This window comes from Wyeomyia smithii, chromosome 3 (assembly GCF_029784165.1).
Source record: "Wyeomyia smithii strain HCP4-BCI-WySm-NY-G18 chromosome 3, ASM2978416v1, whole genome shotgun sequence".
Taxonomy (NCBI): domain Eukaryota; kingdom Metazoa; phylum Arthropoda; class Insecta; order Diptera; family Culicidae; genus Wyeomyia; species Wyeomyia smithii.
The window spans coordinates 163,555,228-163,570,848 of record NC_073696.1 but is presented as its reverse complement, the minus strand read 5'-3'; the positions used below and the strand labels follow the sequence as shown (position 1 = coordinate 163,570,848).

The window sequence follows — 15,621 nt, the reverse complement described above, 5'->3', positions numbered from 1 at the left end:
TAATAAGCCGCGAATATACAAACAATAAGTGAAAAGTGACAAAATACAAAAAAAAAGACACACAAATGAGCCAAATAAGTCGGCACGACTCAAATGTGCGAGTGCTAGAACTCTGTAACAAAGTCCTGGCGCATATCGAAGAACAAATGGATGAACAGCGGCATACATCAGCATCATCGATTTTTTTATATGTAATGGCAGCCGGAGCAGCGGTGGAAAACAACGAACCCAGGAGGATCCTAGAAGAACTGTCCACATATAAGGATGAGCTCTATTCTCTAATTACTTGGAACACCGACAATAGCTCAGCGCCTAAGCTAAGTATTTCGAAGCAAGGAAAAATAATAAACACTAAAGTATATTTTGTTTTAGGCAGAAATATAGCTCTCCAAATATTAAAGTACCACAGAGTACCTCTCAAAATATTAAAGTAGGCAACTGTAAGTAAAAAAAAAAATATATAATAATAATAAAATAACAAAATAAAATTACTACCTATATACAATAAATATTTGATAATACCTATATAATAATCAAATAGCCATAGGGAACAAATTTTCTCATATGGAAAAATTCTTCGAAGCGGGTGACACTTTAAATAAGTTGCTTGTAAATTTGAAAAAGTTTAAAAAATTAACAGCCCCGACAAAGAGGGAGAAGGTAATATTAATTAATAGAACACTAGAGAAGATTAGAAGGATAGTTCTGGAGTCTGAAGGGACTCAAAACTATCCAAAGTTCAGAAAACGGTACAAAACCCTAAAAGAAAAGGCAACGGAGTGCCTAGAAATACTTCAAGGCAATTTAGAAGACACGACGACTAGTGAATCGGAAAATTCCTATTCTGACGAAATACAAATGGCAGCAAAACTCGATCTTTCGCTAGCCCTGAAGGTTGTATCCATATTCACAGGAGACTGCGCAGAGCTAGGACATTTCCTAGAAACCGTAGACCTCCTCAAAGCGTACTCGGAGAATGTTCCCGAGACAGCTCTATTAACCTTCCTTCGGACTCGTTTGACTGGGACATCACACGAAGTGATCGAGAAAGCCAAGTCGATCGACGAAGCGAAACAAATATTAAAGGACAAATTTCCAGTCCGAATCACCCCGAAGGCGGTAGAGAATGAACTAAACCAAATGAAACAAACTAATAAAACTATTTCCGAGTTTGGTGCGGGAATAGAAAAGCTAGCTACAAAACTAGCATCGGCGCACGTTTCGAACGACACATTCGCAACGGAAGCAGCCGCAGCTAATATAGTACAGCCCATTGCTGTACAAGCATTTATTAATGGATTAAAAAATCATCAAACAGCTTTTTTCTTAAAGGCCAGAAACCCAGGCACCCTAACAAAAGCAATTAGCGATGCACTGGAAAAGAATGATACCAGCGACGAATCCATAATGTGGATTCAACCCAGGTTTCGGAGGTATAATAACAACCCTCGCGGAAACTGGCGGGGACGAGGCCGTGGTTTCCGGAATAGAGGCGGTAACCGCGGTAGAGGACAATTTTACCAAAACCAAGGAAATCCAAATAACAGAAACAATTACCAACGAGGTAATTACAACCAAGGAAACAACAATTGACGTTTCAATAACAACAATAATAATAACGAAAATAACGATGACGCAAATAATAGAAACAATGACCGCGGACGACAACAAAATAATCGTTACGCAAATATGGCAGAACAAGAAAATGGAAATAACGAAGAGGTGAACGTGGCGAATCTTTTTCGTGAATAACGCAAACAAAGGATTGCTACGTGCCAAATTTTATTTTTATCAAAGGGACGTAAATTTCATAATCGATAGCGGAGCCAGTTGTTCGCTTATATCAAAACAGTTGGTACCCAGAAATGTTAAGATCAATTACCATAATACTATTACTATAACAGGGATAAACGGAAGATCACAGTCCTTAGAGGCAATAGCCACTGAAATTTGTTTCGGCGACTATTGTTTCCCCGTAACGTTGCATGTATCGGAAAATTTACCACAGAGCGTACCGGCACTGCTCGGTACAGATTGTTTGAGAAAGTATGAAGCTAGCATAGACTTACGAACGATGAAACTAAAATTAGCTCACCAACAGTGTAAAATTACGATTCCTTTCAACAATTATCATAGTTACCACTGCGTAACTACCAGCGTAACAATACCAGCGAGAACTGAGATCCTAACATTCGTTCCAACAAAGATAAAAGGTGAATGCGTGATTTTAAACAAGCAAATATCACCATTCGTTTTTGCAGCTAACTCGGTAGCTACTCCAATTGAAAATAAACTACCAGTACGAATATTAAACGTAAATAATAAACCTGTGAATGTTGCAAATTTGCAAGTGGAAACCAAACCACTAACGGATTATAACGTCATTGAAATCACAACACTAAAGCATGAACAGAGCAGGATTGATAAACTGTTCAAAGAATTAAAACTAGATCATTTGGGATAGGACGAGAAAAAGACGATCTCCGATATTTGTAAAAAATATAATGATATATTTTGCCTAAAGGATGATCATTTGACGACATCTCGAATTTATGAACCTTCCATAAACATAAAAGAATGTTCTAAATCTTCATACACAAAACCATACAAAATACCACATTCTCAAAAAGATGAAATAAACAAACAAATAAAAACTATGCTTGAAAACGATATAATCGAGAGTGCACAATCTAAGTGGAACAGCCCAATATTATTGGTACCGAAAAAATCGGCCAATGATACAAAAAAATGGCGTTTAGTCATAGACTATAGAAAGGTCAACCAAACGCTTCAAGATGATAAATTTCCCTTGCCAAATATTGAAGAAGTTATCAACTCATTATCGGGCGCAAGATATTTCTCACACCTTGATCTATCACAAGGTTATTATCAATGCCAAATTAAACCCGAAGACAGACCTATAATAGCTTTTACAACACCAACAGGTCAATACCAAATGAAAAGGTTGCCAATGGGTTTGAAAACAAGCCCATCCTCTTTTTCTAGGTTAATGACAATTGCTATGTCAGGTCTAAATATGGAGAAATGTTTAGTCTATCTGGATGATCTGATCATCTTTGGACAAACGATTGAGGAACACAATAGAAACCTCATTAGCACTTTCGAACGTTTAAGGAAAGTTAATTTGAAACTGAACCCAGAAAAGTGTAATTTCTTCAAAAAGGAGTTGGTGTACCTAGGTCATTATATCTCTTCGAAGAAATCAAGCCTGATCCCTCGAAGATCGAAGTGATCAAAAGCTGGAAAACACCAACGACATGCGACGAAGTTAAAAGATTTGTAGCTTTCGCTAATTATTATAGAAAACACATTGAAAACTTCGCAAAAATTTGCATTCCGCTTAACAAACTAACGAGAAAAAATGTGAAGTTTGAATGGACACAGGAGTGTCAGGAATCTTTCGAACTTTTAAAAAATATATTCGTCAATCCTCCAGTATTGGATTATCCTAAATTCAACAAAGAAAATAAATTTATACTGCACACTGATGCTTCTGGTTGCGCTATAGGTGCCGTTTTATCAAATGGAAACGGAAGGCCGGTGGCGTACGCCAGTAGAGCATTAAACAGTGCAGAATATAACTATTCGACAATCGAGAAAGAACTTTTGGCCGTGGTCTGGGCGATCAGACACTTCAGACCATATTTATATGGAAAGAGGTTTTCGATCCGCACTGATCACAGGCCTTTGGTTTATCTTTTCTCGATGAAGGATCCTTCAAGCCGTCTAACCAAATTCAGATTGGCGCTTGAAGAGTATGACTTTGATATCACCTACATACAAGGAAGTCAGAATGTGATAACGGACGCGTTGTCACGTATTTCGTCTTCCGAGTTGAAAGATATAAATAACAAAGTCAACAAAGATATTCTGATAATAACAAGAAGTAATAAAAATAAAGAGTCTAGTTTGAAACAAGTCAATGAAATGCCTGGCCAACATTCTAAAGACGGAACAGACATCGAAATAATAATCTGCGAAAAACGACAATCACCTGAAGCCGAATATTGCTCAAAAAACAATCAAATAATTTTGAAACCAGCGAGCACGCTTATCCAGCTACGGCGGATAGTTATGAAGCTGAAAAAGATATGCCAAGAAAAATCAATTATTGAGCTCATATTAAAAAATAATGAACGCGCGAAAAAAATTTATATTGTAGTGTACACTAATAATTTAATGAAAGGCATGCCACCAATAAGATTGGTAAATAATAAAGTAAAGCATATCGTAGATCCAAAGGAACAAGAATTGATAATAAATGATTTTCATTTATTGCCAACGGCAGGGCACGCAGGAATAAATAAAACATTAAAAATATACAGAAAAGATACTACTGGAAGACCATGTCGAAAGACATATCGAATTACGTTCGTTCATGTGAAATTTGTCAATAGAACAAACACGTAAAACCGAACAAGACACCCATGATGCAAACAACAACTGCAACAAGTGCATTTAATAAAATATATTTGGATTTAGTTGGTCCATTGCCACCAAGCAACGAGGGATGTCAATACATTCTGACAACCCAGTGCGAACTGACTAAGTTCGTAACTGCAACACCAATACAAGATAAATCCACAAATGTTGTAGCAAGAGCTTTCGTCGAGAATGTTCTTTTAAATTATGGGATTCCAGAGGAAATAGCAACCGACAGAGGAACAGAGTTCATGTCTGAGCTATTTCAAAAAATTTGCAATCTTCTAAGAATTAAAAAGCTGAATTCCACGGCATACCACCATCAGACAGTGGGAGCTTTGGAGAATTCACACAAAACGTTAGGCAAATTTCTAAGAATATACGCATCAGGAACACCAGGAAACTGGGCATCTTGGATAAAGTATTACCAATTTGCATATAATACAACAACACACTTAGAAACGAATATGACGCCTTTTCAATTAGTTTTTGGAAAATTGTGTAGATTACCATCTAATCTGAGCGAAAACGACAAGGCAGATACCTTATACAACGTAGAGGACTATGCAAAATTTCTGAAATATAAATTACAAAAAACACAAAAGGAGACAAGAGACAAATTAATAAACTCTAAAATGAAAAGAATAACCAAATATAATGTCAATGCAAAAGATATAAGATATAATGTAGGTCAACTAATTCTTGTAAAAAATGAAACAGGATCTAAGTTGAGTAAAATATATTTAGGACCATATCCAGTAACCGCAGATAAGGGTCCTAATGTAGAAATAAGAATAGGAGACAAAATAGATATAATACATAAAACTAGATGTAAACCTTTTATAACCAATAGTGAGTAATGATTATACAATTAATAAGGCGTGTGGTAGATGGACACGAATTTTCGGATATAATATCATTAATTGTTCAATCTGAAATTATATAAAATTTATAACTATAGTGAAAAATTTTATAAAAAATAAATAGGGCGTGTGGTAGATGGCTCGATAGCTGCGCGGTGTGTGGCGTGTAGTTCGGTCGAGCAAGCGATGGTTCAGCGTGATATGCCGACGTAGGCGTAAAGCGACTGTACTGCCGTCATGCGATCGAGCACTTTGCTGACCCCGCGTTATGCTGCCGGTCATCGCCAGTGGTATAGTTTAAGCGAAGAATAGAAATAAAGAAGTGAGTCAGTCCCGTCCAGACGGGCACGCGAGAAGAAAGTTATTAACTCTCTGTTGTGTATCACAAAATCCGAACCAAATACAACACTGATTTACCACCAGGTTGTGAGAAATCTCTGTTTTGTGACGATACAAGCATTTCCGCAAAAGGAAAAAGCCTTCGTGTTATATGCAGTCGGCTTCAAAAAAGTTTAGATATATTTTCTTCATACTTACAAAAATGGAAGATTTCCCCTAATGCTTCAAAAACACAGTTAATTATTTTTCCTCATAAGCCAAGAGTTTCATTTCTCAAACCCACCCATAACCACGTTATTAAGATGAACGGTGTGGTCTTAAATTGGTCTGATCAAGTTAAATACTTAGGGCTAATTTATGATAAGAATCTTACTTCCAAGGAGCACATTGAAAATATCCAGTCAAAGTGCAATAAGTATATCAAATGTTTATATCCTCTTATCAACAGGAATTCTAGACTTTGTCTGAAGAATAAACTGTTAATTTACAAACAAATATTTAGACCAACAATGTTATATGCAGTTCCCATCTGGACAAGTTGTTGTGCAACCAGGAAGAAGACACTTCAAAGGATTCAGAATAAACTTTTGAAAATTATTTTGAAGCGTCCTCCCTGGTTTAGCACGAACAAGCTACATCGGCTCACTAATGTAGAAACATTAGAAAATATGTCGAGCCAAATTATCAACAAATTCCGACAAAAATCGTTGCAATCATCAATTGCAACGATTAGCTCACTCTATAGTCAGTAAGATAGTTTTAAGTTTATTTTAAGTTTCGTTTTATTCCTTTTTTTTCTTGACAAGTAGGCTTAATAATTTTCCTACAATTACATTATCTTAACTGCGAAAGCTAATAACATTCAATAATACTAAAAAGCGTACAAATATATATAATAGTGTTGAAATGTCACCATTTGTGGCAGAACACACAATACTAATTCTGAATAGATATTTTAGTACATAAATAAATCATTACAAACTCTCCCCCTATAAAAAAAAAATTTCTCCAAGAAGTTTAAGTAAACACTTTCCCTGTTCACCTACATCATTATCGAAAACACTTCGTATGCGATAGCGGAAATCCTCGAATCTAATAAATAACAGATTACTTTTCTCCTGATGACAATGATTAAAAACAATTCTTATAAGTTGATAACCGTCGTTGATACACAGAACCGGATATTCAATCAAGATTCGATCGTATGTCAAACCCTTCATACAAGCTTTTGTGATTTCATACAATCTTATTGAGCTGGAATTTATCCATCGTGCTTTCAAATCTTCCCACTCATCTAAATGATGCCGCAGCCAACGTTTAGTTTCACCTTACGCAGCAACTGTAATTATAATTATACAATAACATTCAGTCATGTTTAACTTCGAGAAGTAGACTGCGAAAACATATCGACGATAATTTTTACCTTAGCTTAGCAACTAATTTTGTCATAAGTGAATGAGCGAAACTTTTGCATAGAACACAATACTCGCCAAACATGTGAAAAGGGCCCATGTGCCATATGTAAACAAGCCACAATTTCACGTTTTTTGACGAATACAAGCTTAACCTGCCCATACAAATAAGATTTGTTGATTAAAAAAAACTTCTTTTATCAACAAATCTCATTTGTAGGGATAGATTACGCTTGTATTAATCACAAAATGAGAAAATTCGGCTTGTTTACAAATGGCACATGGGTCCTTTTCACATGTTTGGCGAGAATATAGTTATTTCTCGTATAGACACGAAACTTTTCATTCGAAAACACAAGCTAGAACATGTGGCTAATTATCACTATATAAATGCACATATTGTAAGAGTATCTCGTGAAGCAGAAAAAAAATACACCGTATTCCGAACGGGATCTTGTGGCACTAAAAAGAACACTACTCGAAATGAGAAACTTTCTCAGTTAATCGAGCTGATATAAGTAATCATGTTACCGACATTGTAATTACCTTCTTGTTCCGACACGCTTTCTTCTACAGAATTTTCGTTGATTGTTCGGTAATTTTCCGTTGGCGCTTTTGATCTATTGATGCTTTCTGCTTTGTAGTTGTTGTTTCGGTCATACAGGCAACCTCTTGCTAGCCGATTAAGTTTAATCTTGTTACCACATTCATCATGATAGAACGTAGGTTGGTACCATATATACTACAATGAAAATATGAATTTAAAAAAATTCTAGTATTAGGAAATGACAAAAATACCTCATCAACTGTAGGAAATACTTTTGTTAACTGTTTAGCTCTTAAAACAAGCTCATGCTTCGACAGCTTTCCAAATTCATCCACAAATTCATCAATAATGAGATGCGTGATGAGGATTCTATCTCTCTTGGTTAGCAGTTTCGTAACGATGTAGTTTGTTTTGATCTGCTGTCCTCGTTTAGATCTGTTTATTAATGCTTCTGATGTCCATGCACTGCGATTTTTGCTCGGTAAAAGTATCCTGGTCTCGGCGTCACAAGGCTTGTGGATGCTTTGCTTTACTGACAGCGGTTGTGTTCTCTTCAACGCTTGCGGGAGCTTCTTTCAACACCTCAATGTTTTCCAACGCCATTTTGAAACGTACTGAGCAAACTATACAAGAACGCAAACAGTGATGCCAGATATACGGATAAATCTGTATTATACAAACTTTCTGTGTAATGAAAACATGTAAAAAAATCTGGCATCAAAGTTTATCTAAATAATTATTCAACATACACATATCGTTGATTACATCGAATTGACATTTGGGTTGACTTTTTTTCTTTTCTGTTTGGCGTAAAAATAATATTGTTGACAATATTGAATTATATCTGAGTTCAAAATCGGAATATATAGTCCAAAGAAACAATAAAATATGGTTGTTTTAAACAGAAATTATACTTCTTATTAATTGTATTTTATACTGAATTAACAAACCATTCGTGTTTGGTGCTGAAAAGTCAGCCAGTATTGATTTAGATAATCCAACTCCCGAAAAGATTGAATACCTACAACAATCCATGCTGCAGCTAATGTCCGTTTTGTTGAACTGTAACTCGATGTATGAGGCTGTTCAAGAAGGTATAAAATTTACAACTAATGTTGTTATGAAATTGAAATTCAGCAATGATTTTAGATAATGCTGTAAATCTTCTAAACTGGAATGCTCGCTCATTAAAAGCGAAAGAGGATGAATTTTTCAATTTTTTAACAGTCCACGATGTGCATATTGCAGTTGTGACTGAAACGCTTTTAAAGCCAAATATTAAACTAAAAAAGAACCCAAATTTTATAGTTCATAGGTTTGATAGAATTGATGTTGCCGGTGGTGGAGTTGCAATAGTTATCCACCGTCGAATAAAACATCGTGTTTTACCCCATCTTGAAACCAAAGTTATCGAGAGTTTGGGAATTGAAATTGAAACAAGTATTGGCATTTTATTTATAGCCGCAGTGTATTTGCCTTTTCAATGCACTGGTGAGCGAAAAAATTATTTCAAGGGAGATTTGCAAAAACTCACAAGAAATAAATCTAAATTTTTAATCATCGGTGATTTTAATGCGAAACATCGATCTTGGAATAATGCTCAAAGCAATTCCAATGGAAAAATATTGTTTAATGATTGCTCGGCTGGATTTTATTCAGTTTTATTTCCAAATGGTCCTACATGTTATTCTTCTATTAGGAATCCATCTACAATTGATTTGGTACTAACAAATCAAAGCCATTCATGCAGTGATTTATTAACTCATGCTGACTTTGATTCTGATCATCTTCCCATAACATTTTCTATTTCCCATGAAACTATTTTAAAACCCACTAGATCTGTGTTAATTTATCACAAGACTAATTGGGATAGATATCGTTCTACGATCGAGGAAAATTGGAATGATGATATTATTTTACAAAATAGTGCTGACATTGACAGAGCATTAGAAAATTTTAGCAGCTTAATACTCAATGCCCGGAATTCATCAGTTCCTAAGGCAAGAGTGAAATTTAATGCACCAATTATTGACAGTGAACTTCAACTTCTTATACGTTTGAAGAACATACGGAGACGTCAATACCAATGATCTCGTGATCCTGCTTTGCAAATTATTTTTCAAGAATTACAAAAGGAAATTAAACATAGATTCACTCTCTTGCGAAATGAGAATTTCATGAGAGAAGTTGAACAACTAAAACCTTATTCAAAACCTTTCTGGAAGCTTTCGAAGGTTCTTAAGAAACCCTCGAAGCCCATTCCAGTCCTTAAAGATGGTGATTGCATTTTTCTAACGAATGAACAAAAATCTCAAAAACTTGCTCAGCAGTTTGAGAGTGTTCATAACTCCAATTTGAACGTAGTAAGTCCTATTGAAAATGAAGTAAACCAAAAGTATGTTCAGATCACCACCCAAGAATTTCTTTCCGAAGAGGTATTGGAGACAAACTTGAATGAGGTGCGAACCATTCTCAAAAAATTCAAAAACATGAAAGCACCAGGAGATGATGGGGTTTTCTATATCCTCATCAAAAGACTTCCCGAAAACTCTTTAAATTTCTTGGTAAAAATTTTTAACAGATGCTTTGCACTAGCACATTTTCCTACGAAATGGAAAAATGCCAAAGTCACTCCAATTTTAAAACCCGAAAAGAAGCTAGCTGAGGCATCAAGTTATCGACCAATTAGTTTACTTTCCTCTATTAGCAAACTTTTTGAAAGAATAATTCTAAATAGAATGATAACACATATTAATGAGAACTCAATTTTTGCAAATGAGCAGTTTGGTTTTCGCCATGGGCATTCCACTTCTCATCAGTTACTTAGAGTAACAAATATGATTCGAACTAATAAATCTGAAGGCTTTTCGACTGGAGCTGCTCTTCTAGATATGGAAAAGGCATTCGACAGTGTTTGGCATAAAGGTTTAATAGCTAAAATGTCAAATTTCAGTTTTCCGCTTTACCTCACAAAAATGATACAAAGTTATTTAACTGACCGCACTCTCCAGGTAAACTATCTAAATGGTAAATCTTATAGGTGTGCCTCAGGGGAGTATCTTGGGCCCAATCTTATATAACATTTTTACTTCTGATCTTCCTGATTTACCACCAGGTTGTGAGAAATCTCTGTTTTGTGACGATACAAGCATTTCCGCAAAAGGAAAAAGCCTTCGTGTTATATGCAGTCGGCTTCAAAAAAGTTTAGATATATTTTCTTCATACTTACAAAAATGGAAGATTTCCCCTAATGCTTCAAAAACACAGTTAATTATTTTTCCTCATAAGCCAAGAGTTTCATTTCTCAAACCCACCCATAACCACGTTATTAAGATGAACGGTGTGGTCTTAAATTGGTCTGATCAAGTTAAATACTTAGGGCTAATTTATGATAAGAATCTTACTTCCAAGGAGCACATTGAAAATATCCAGTCAAAGTGCAATAAGTATATCAAATGTTTATATCCTCTTATCAACAGGAATTCTAGACTTTGTCTGAAGAATAAACTGTTAATTTACAAACAAATATTTAGACCAACAATGTTATATGCAGTTCCCATCTGGACAAGTTGTTGTGCAACCAGGAAGAAGACACTTCAAAGGATTCAGAATAAACTTTTGAAAATGATTTTGAAGCGTCTTCCCTGGTTTAGCACGAGCGAGCTACATAGGCTCACTAATGTAGAAACATTAGAAAATATGTCGAGCCAAATTATCAACAAATTCCGACAAAAATCGTTGCAATCATCAATTGCAACGATTAGCTCACTCTATAGTCAGTAAGATAGTTTTAAGTTTATTTTAAGTTTCGTTTTATTCCTTTTATTCCTTTTTTTTCTTGACAAGTAGGTTTAATAATTTTCCTACAATTACATTATCTTAACTGCGAAAGCTAATAACATTCAATAATACTAAAAAGCGTACAAATATATATATAATAGTGTTGAAATGTCACCATTTGTGGCAGAACACACAATACTAATTCTGAATAGATATTTTAGTACATAAATAAATCATTACAAACTCCCCCCTATAAAAAAAAACTTCTCCAAGAAGTTTAAGTAAACACTTTCCCTGTTCACCTACATCATTATCGAAAACACTTCGTATGCGATAGCGGAAATCCTCGAATCTAATAAATAACAGATTACTTTTCTCCTGATGACAATGATTAAAATCAATTCTTATAAGTTGATAACCGTCGTTGATACACAGAACCGGATACTCAATCAAGATTCGATCGTATGTCAAACCCTTCATACAAGCTTTTGTGATTTCATACAATCTTATTGAGCTGGAATTTATCCATCGTGCTTTCAAATCTTCCCACTCATCTAAATGATGCCGCAGCCAACGTTCAGTTTCACCTTACGCAGCAACTGTAATTATAATTATACAATAACATTCAGTCATGTTTAACTTCGTGAAGTAGACTGCGAAAACATATCGACGATAATTTTTACCTTAGCTTAGCAACTAATTTTGTCATAAGTGAATGAGCGAAACTTTTGCATAGAACACAATACTCGCCAAACATGTGAAAATGTAAATATCTGTAAATTTCTTAGCGGTCCTGATGATGAATCCCAGAACTCTAGAGGCTTTGTCGATGGTAAACGAACTGTGAGGCTTGAATGTTAGCTGGGAATCCATAATAACCCCCAAGTCTTTAACTTGGTTTACGCGCTCGATTTCAGTTCCTAGCAAAGCGTATTTGTAATGTAAGGTCTGTTTTTTCCTCGAAAATGATATAATCGAGCATTTAGATGGATTAACGTCCATACGGTTCTGATGGCACCAATCGGCAAAAATATCTAGCTGACGTTGAAGGAAGTGGCAGTCTTCAATTGTGTGAACTTCAAGATAGAGTTTGAGATCATCCGCGTAAGACAACCGTGGTCCTTTAATAACTAGGTTTACGTCATTAAAATAGAGCAGGAAGATAAGTGGTCCTAGGTGACTTCCCTGCGGTATTCCAGACGTAGCGTCAAAATAAGAGGATTGGCAATCCCCAATAGCAACGATTAGACGGTGACCGGTAAGGTACGATTGGAACCATAGTAACAGATTCCCATTGATTCCAAGATTGTCAAGTTTTGCGACGGCTATGCGATGGTTCAGTTTATCGAAGGCAGCTGTCAAGTCAGTGTAAATGACATCCGTCTGAGCACGTTTCACCATACTGTCACTGATGTACGAAGTGAGACAAAGCAAATTAGTAGCGGTGGAGCGACCGGCTGTGAATCCATGTTGGTCAGTGCTTATGAAAGCTTTACAGTGAGCGAGCAAAGGCTCCATGATGACAAGTTCGAACAGTTTTGCGACAGCACAGAGTGAGGTGATGCCACGATAATTGCTCACATCGTGTTTGTTTCCCTTCTTGTGTACTGGAAACATGTAAGCCAATTTCCAGCATGACGGGAAAATACCGGAAGTGACAGATAGCTGGAAGACATGCTGAAGCGGAGAAATCAGGTTAGCAATCTGCGTTTTCAGAAACTTCGACGGAATCCCGTCAGGACCCGGGTTTAGGGATGATTTAAGTTTGCTGCAGGCTCTGGAAATCATTGTCGCGTCTAAATGAATGGTGCTCAAAGCTTGACCGGATCGTGGGGTATTACTGGCGGCACGTTCAACGTGATGATCGCTTAGTGTCAGTTCTCATCAGTGAACACACTGGCGAATTTCTTTGAGAAAAGCTGACAGATGTCTAGCGAGGTGGTTGCCTCCTTACCGTTAAATGTCATAGAGGATGGTATTCCTCCTTCATGTCGCTGTTGATTGATGAACTTCAAAACTGCCTGGGATGAGACTTGAGCTTCCTCTGTAGATCTTGTTGATAACGAAGAAAGCATCGTTTCGCAACACTTTTGTATGTGTGGTTGATTCTCACATAATGGCGTTTTAGGGACAGTGAACGGTGCTTAGTGAATTTCTTCAAGGCAGCTCTCTTCTCAGATTTCAGCTGTCGAAGTTCTCTCGTTAGCCACGGCTGTCGGGGCGCAGGATGTTGGATCTTCTTTGGAACGTATCGGTCGATGGCATAGGCCAATACGTTGGAGAGAGTTTGAGAGGCGTTTTCGGCATTGACGGAGTCTGGAATAGAGTTCCAGTCGAGCTCGGAGAAAAACTCAGCGATACTCTGGTGGTCGGCATTGCGGAAGTCGTAAAATACGGTAGCGGATGCAGTGTCAAGATCACATTTCAGATCGGCATTAATGGTTATTAATTAAGGTGGGTGGTGGGGGACTATTTTTACTAATGGAGCCGGGGCTTCGCACAAATATGGGGCCGTATCCTGGGCGCTCACAAAGCAGAGGTCTAAGATGCGGTTGTTCTGGTTAGTAATATGGTTGATTTGGGTGAGTGTGGCTGAGCTATAACAATCCAAAAGTAAAGCAGCGTTTGGATGGATACTCGAGTGATCCAGGTCCGCAAAGAAAAACCCGTCTCGATATTCTCTCCATGAAATCCGAGGAAGATTAAAATCGCCGAACACCATAACTTCGTCTGTTACTTTTACGGTTTCCAGTACTGAGAAGACTGAACGGCAATGGGCAACAATCAATTCACGCTCGTGGACTCGATCCGGAGGTATGTATAAAGCGCAGAGAAATAGCTTACGATCGCCCAATTTGATCGCTGTCCAAACCTGTTCCAGGCTCAAAGGGGCGTCATCCTCTAATGTTCTAGCTTGAAATTTAGAATTGACAGCCACGAGAACGCCCCCACCAGTAGATTTACAACTATTTTCGGCGTTTCTATCACAACGGAAAACCTCGTAGTTTTTCCCGAACACCTGACGAGAAAGTGTGCGCGAATCCAGCCAAGTCTCCGTAAGAACTATGATTTAATAGCAAAGATCCGAGACAGCAACGCGGAAATCATCGACAACGCTGTTCATACCGCCGATGTTCTGGTAGTACACGTTGACCTCCTGGTGGCGGGTAGAGAGCAGGCAGCTTGTTGATCGTATTGTTGATGTGCAGCTCGAAGTGCTGGGAGTGCAGCTAGAATGCGAAGCGGTATCAGGCATCGAGTGGGATGAATCAAAGTTAAACTCGCCTGCTGCACATGCACATATTGTAAGAGTATCTCGTGAAGCAGAAAAAAAATACACCGTATTCCGAACGGGATCTTGTGGCACTAAAAAGAACACTACTCGAAATGAGAAACTTTCTCAGTTAATCGAGCTGATGTAAGTAATCATGTTACCGTCATTGTAATTACCTTCTTGTTCCGACACGCTTTCTTCTACAGAATTTTCGTTGATTGTTCGGTAATTTTCAGTTGGCGCTTTTGATCTATTGATGCTTTCTGCTTTGTAGTTGTTGTTTCGGTCATACAGGCAACCTCTTGCTAGCCGATTAAGTTTAATCTTGTTACCACATTCATCATGATAGAACGTAGGTTGGTACCATATATACTACAATGAAAATGGGAATTAAAAAAAAAATCTAGTATTAAGAAATGACAAAAATACCTCATCAACTGTAGGAAATACTTTTGTTAACTGTTTTGCTCTTAAAACAAGCTCATGCTTCGACAGCTTTCCAAATTCATCCACAAACTCATCAATAATGAGATGCGTGATGAAGATTCTGTCTCTCTTGGTTAGCAGTTTCGTAACGATGTAGTTTGTTTTGATCTGCTGTCCTCGTTTCGATCTGTTTATTAATGCTTCTGATGTCCATGCACTGCGATTTTTGCTCGGTAAAAGTATCCTGGTCTCGGCGTCACAAGGTTTGTGGATGCTTTGCTTTACTGACAGCGGTTGTGTTCTCTTCAACGCTTGCGGGAGCTTCTTTCAACACCTCAATGTTTTCCAACGCCATTTTGAAACGTACTGAGCAAACTATACAAGAACGCAAACAGTGATGCCAGATATACGGATAAATCTGTATTATACAAACTTTCTGTGTAATGAAAACATGTAAAAAAATCTGGCATCAAAGTTTATCTAAATAATTATTCAACATACACATATCGTTGATTACATCAAATTGACATTTGGGTT

At 37.0% G+C, this 15,621-nt stretch overlaps 1 protein-coding gene and 1 long non-coding RNA gene across 2 annotated transcripts in view; one reads left to right on the top strand and one right to left on the bottom strand.

Annotated features, from left to right (window-relative positions):
- Positions 1–15,621, top strand: part of LOC129728802 (uncharacterized) — a 625,151-nt gene that overhangs the window by 272,800 nt on the left and 336,730 nt on the right. The gene's annotated exons all lie outside the window — the stretch shown is intronic.
- LOC129728074 (uncharacterized) lies at positions 6,641–8,193 on the bottom strand. The gene is made up of 3 exons (XR_008728621.1): positions 7,856–8,193; positions 7,604–7,799; positions 6,641–6,984 (listed from the first exon to the last, which is right to left on the bottom strand). It is a non-coding gene; the product is annotated as an uncharacterized LOC129728074 (long non-coding RNA).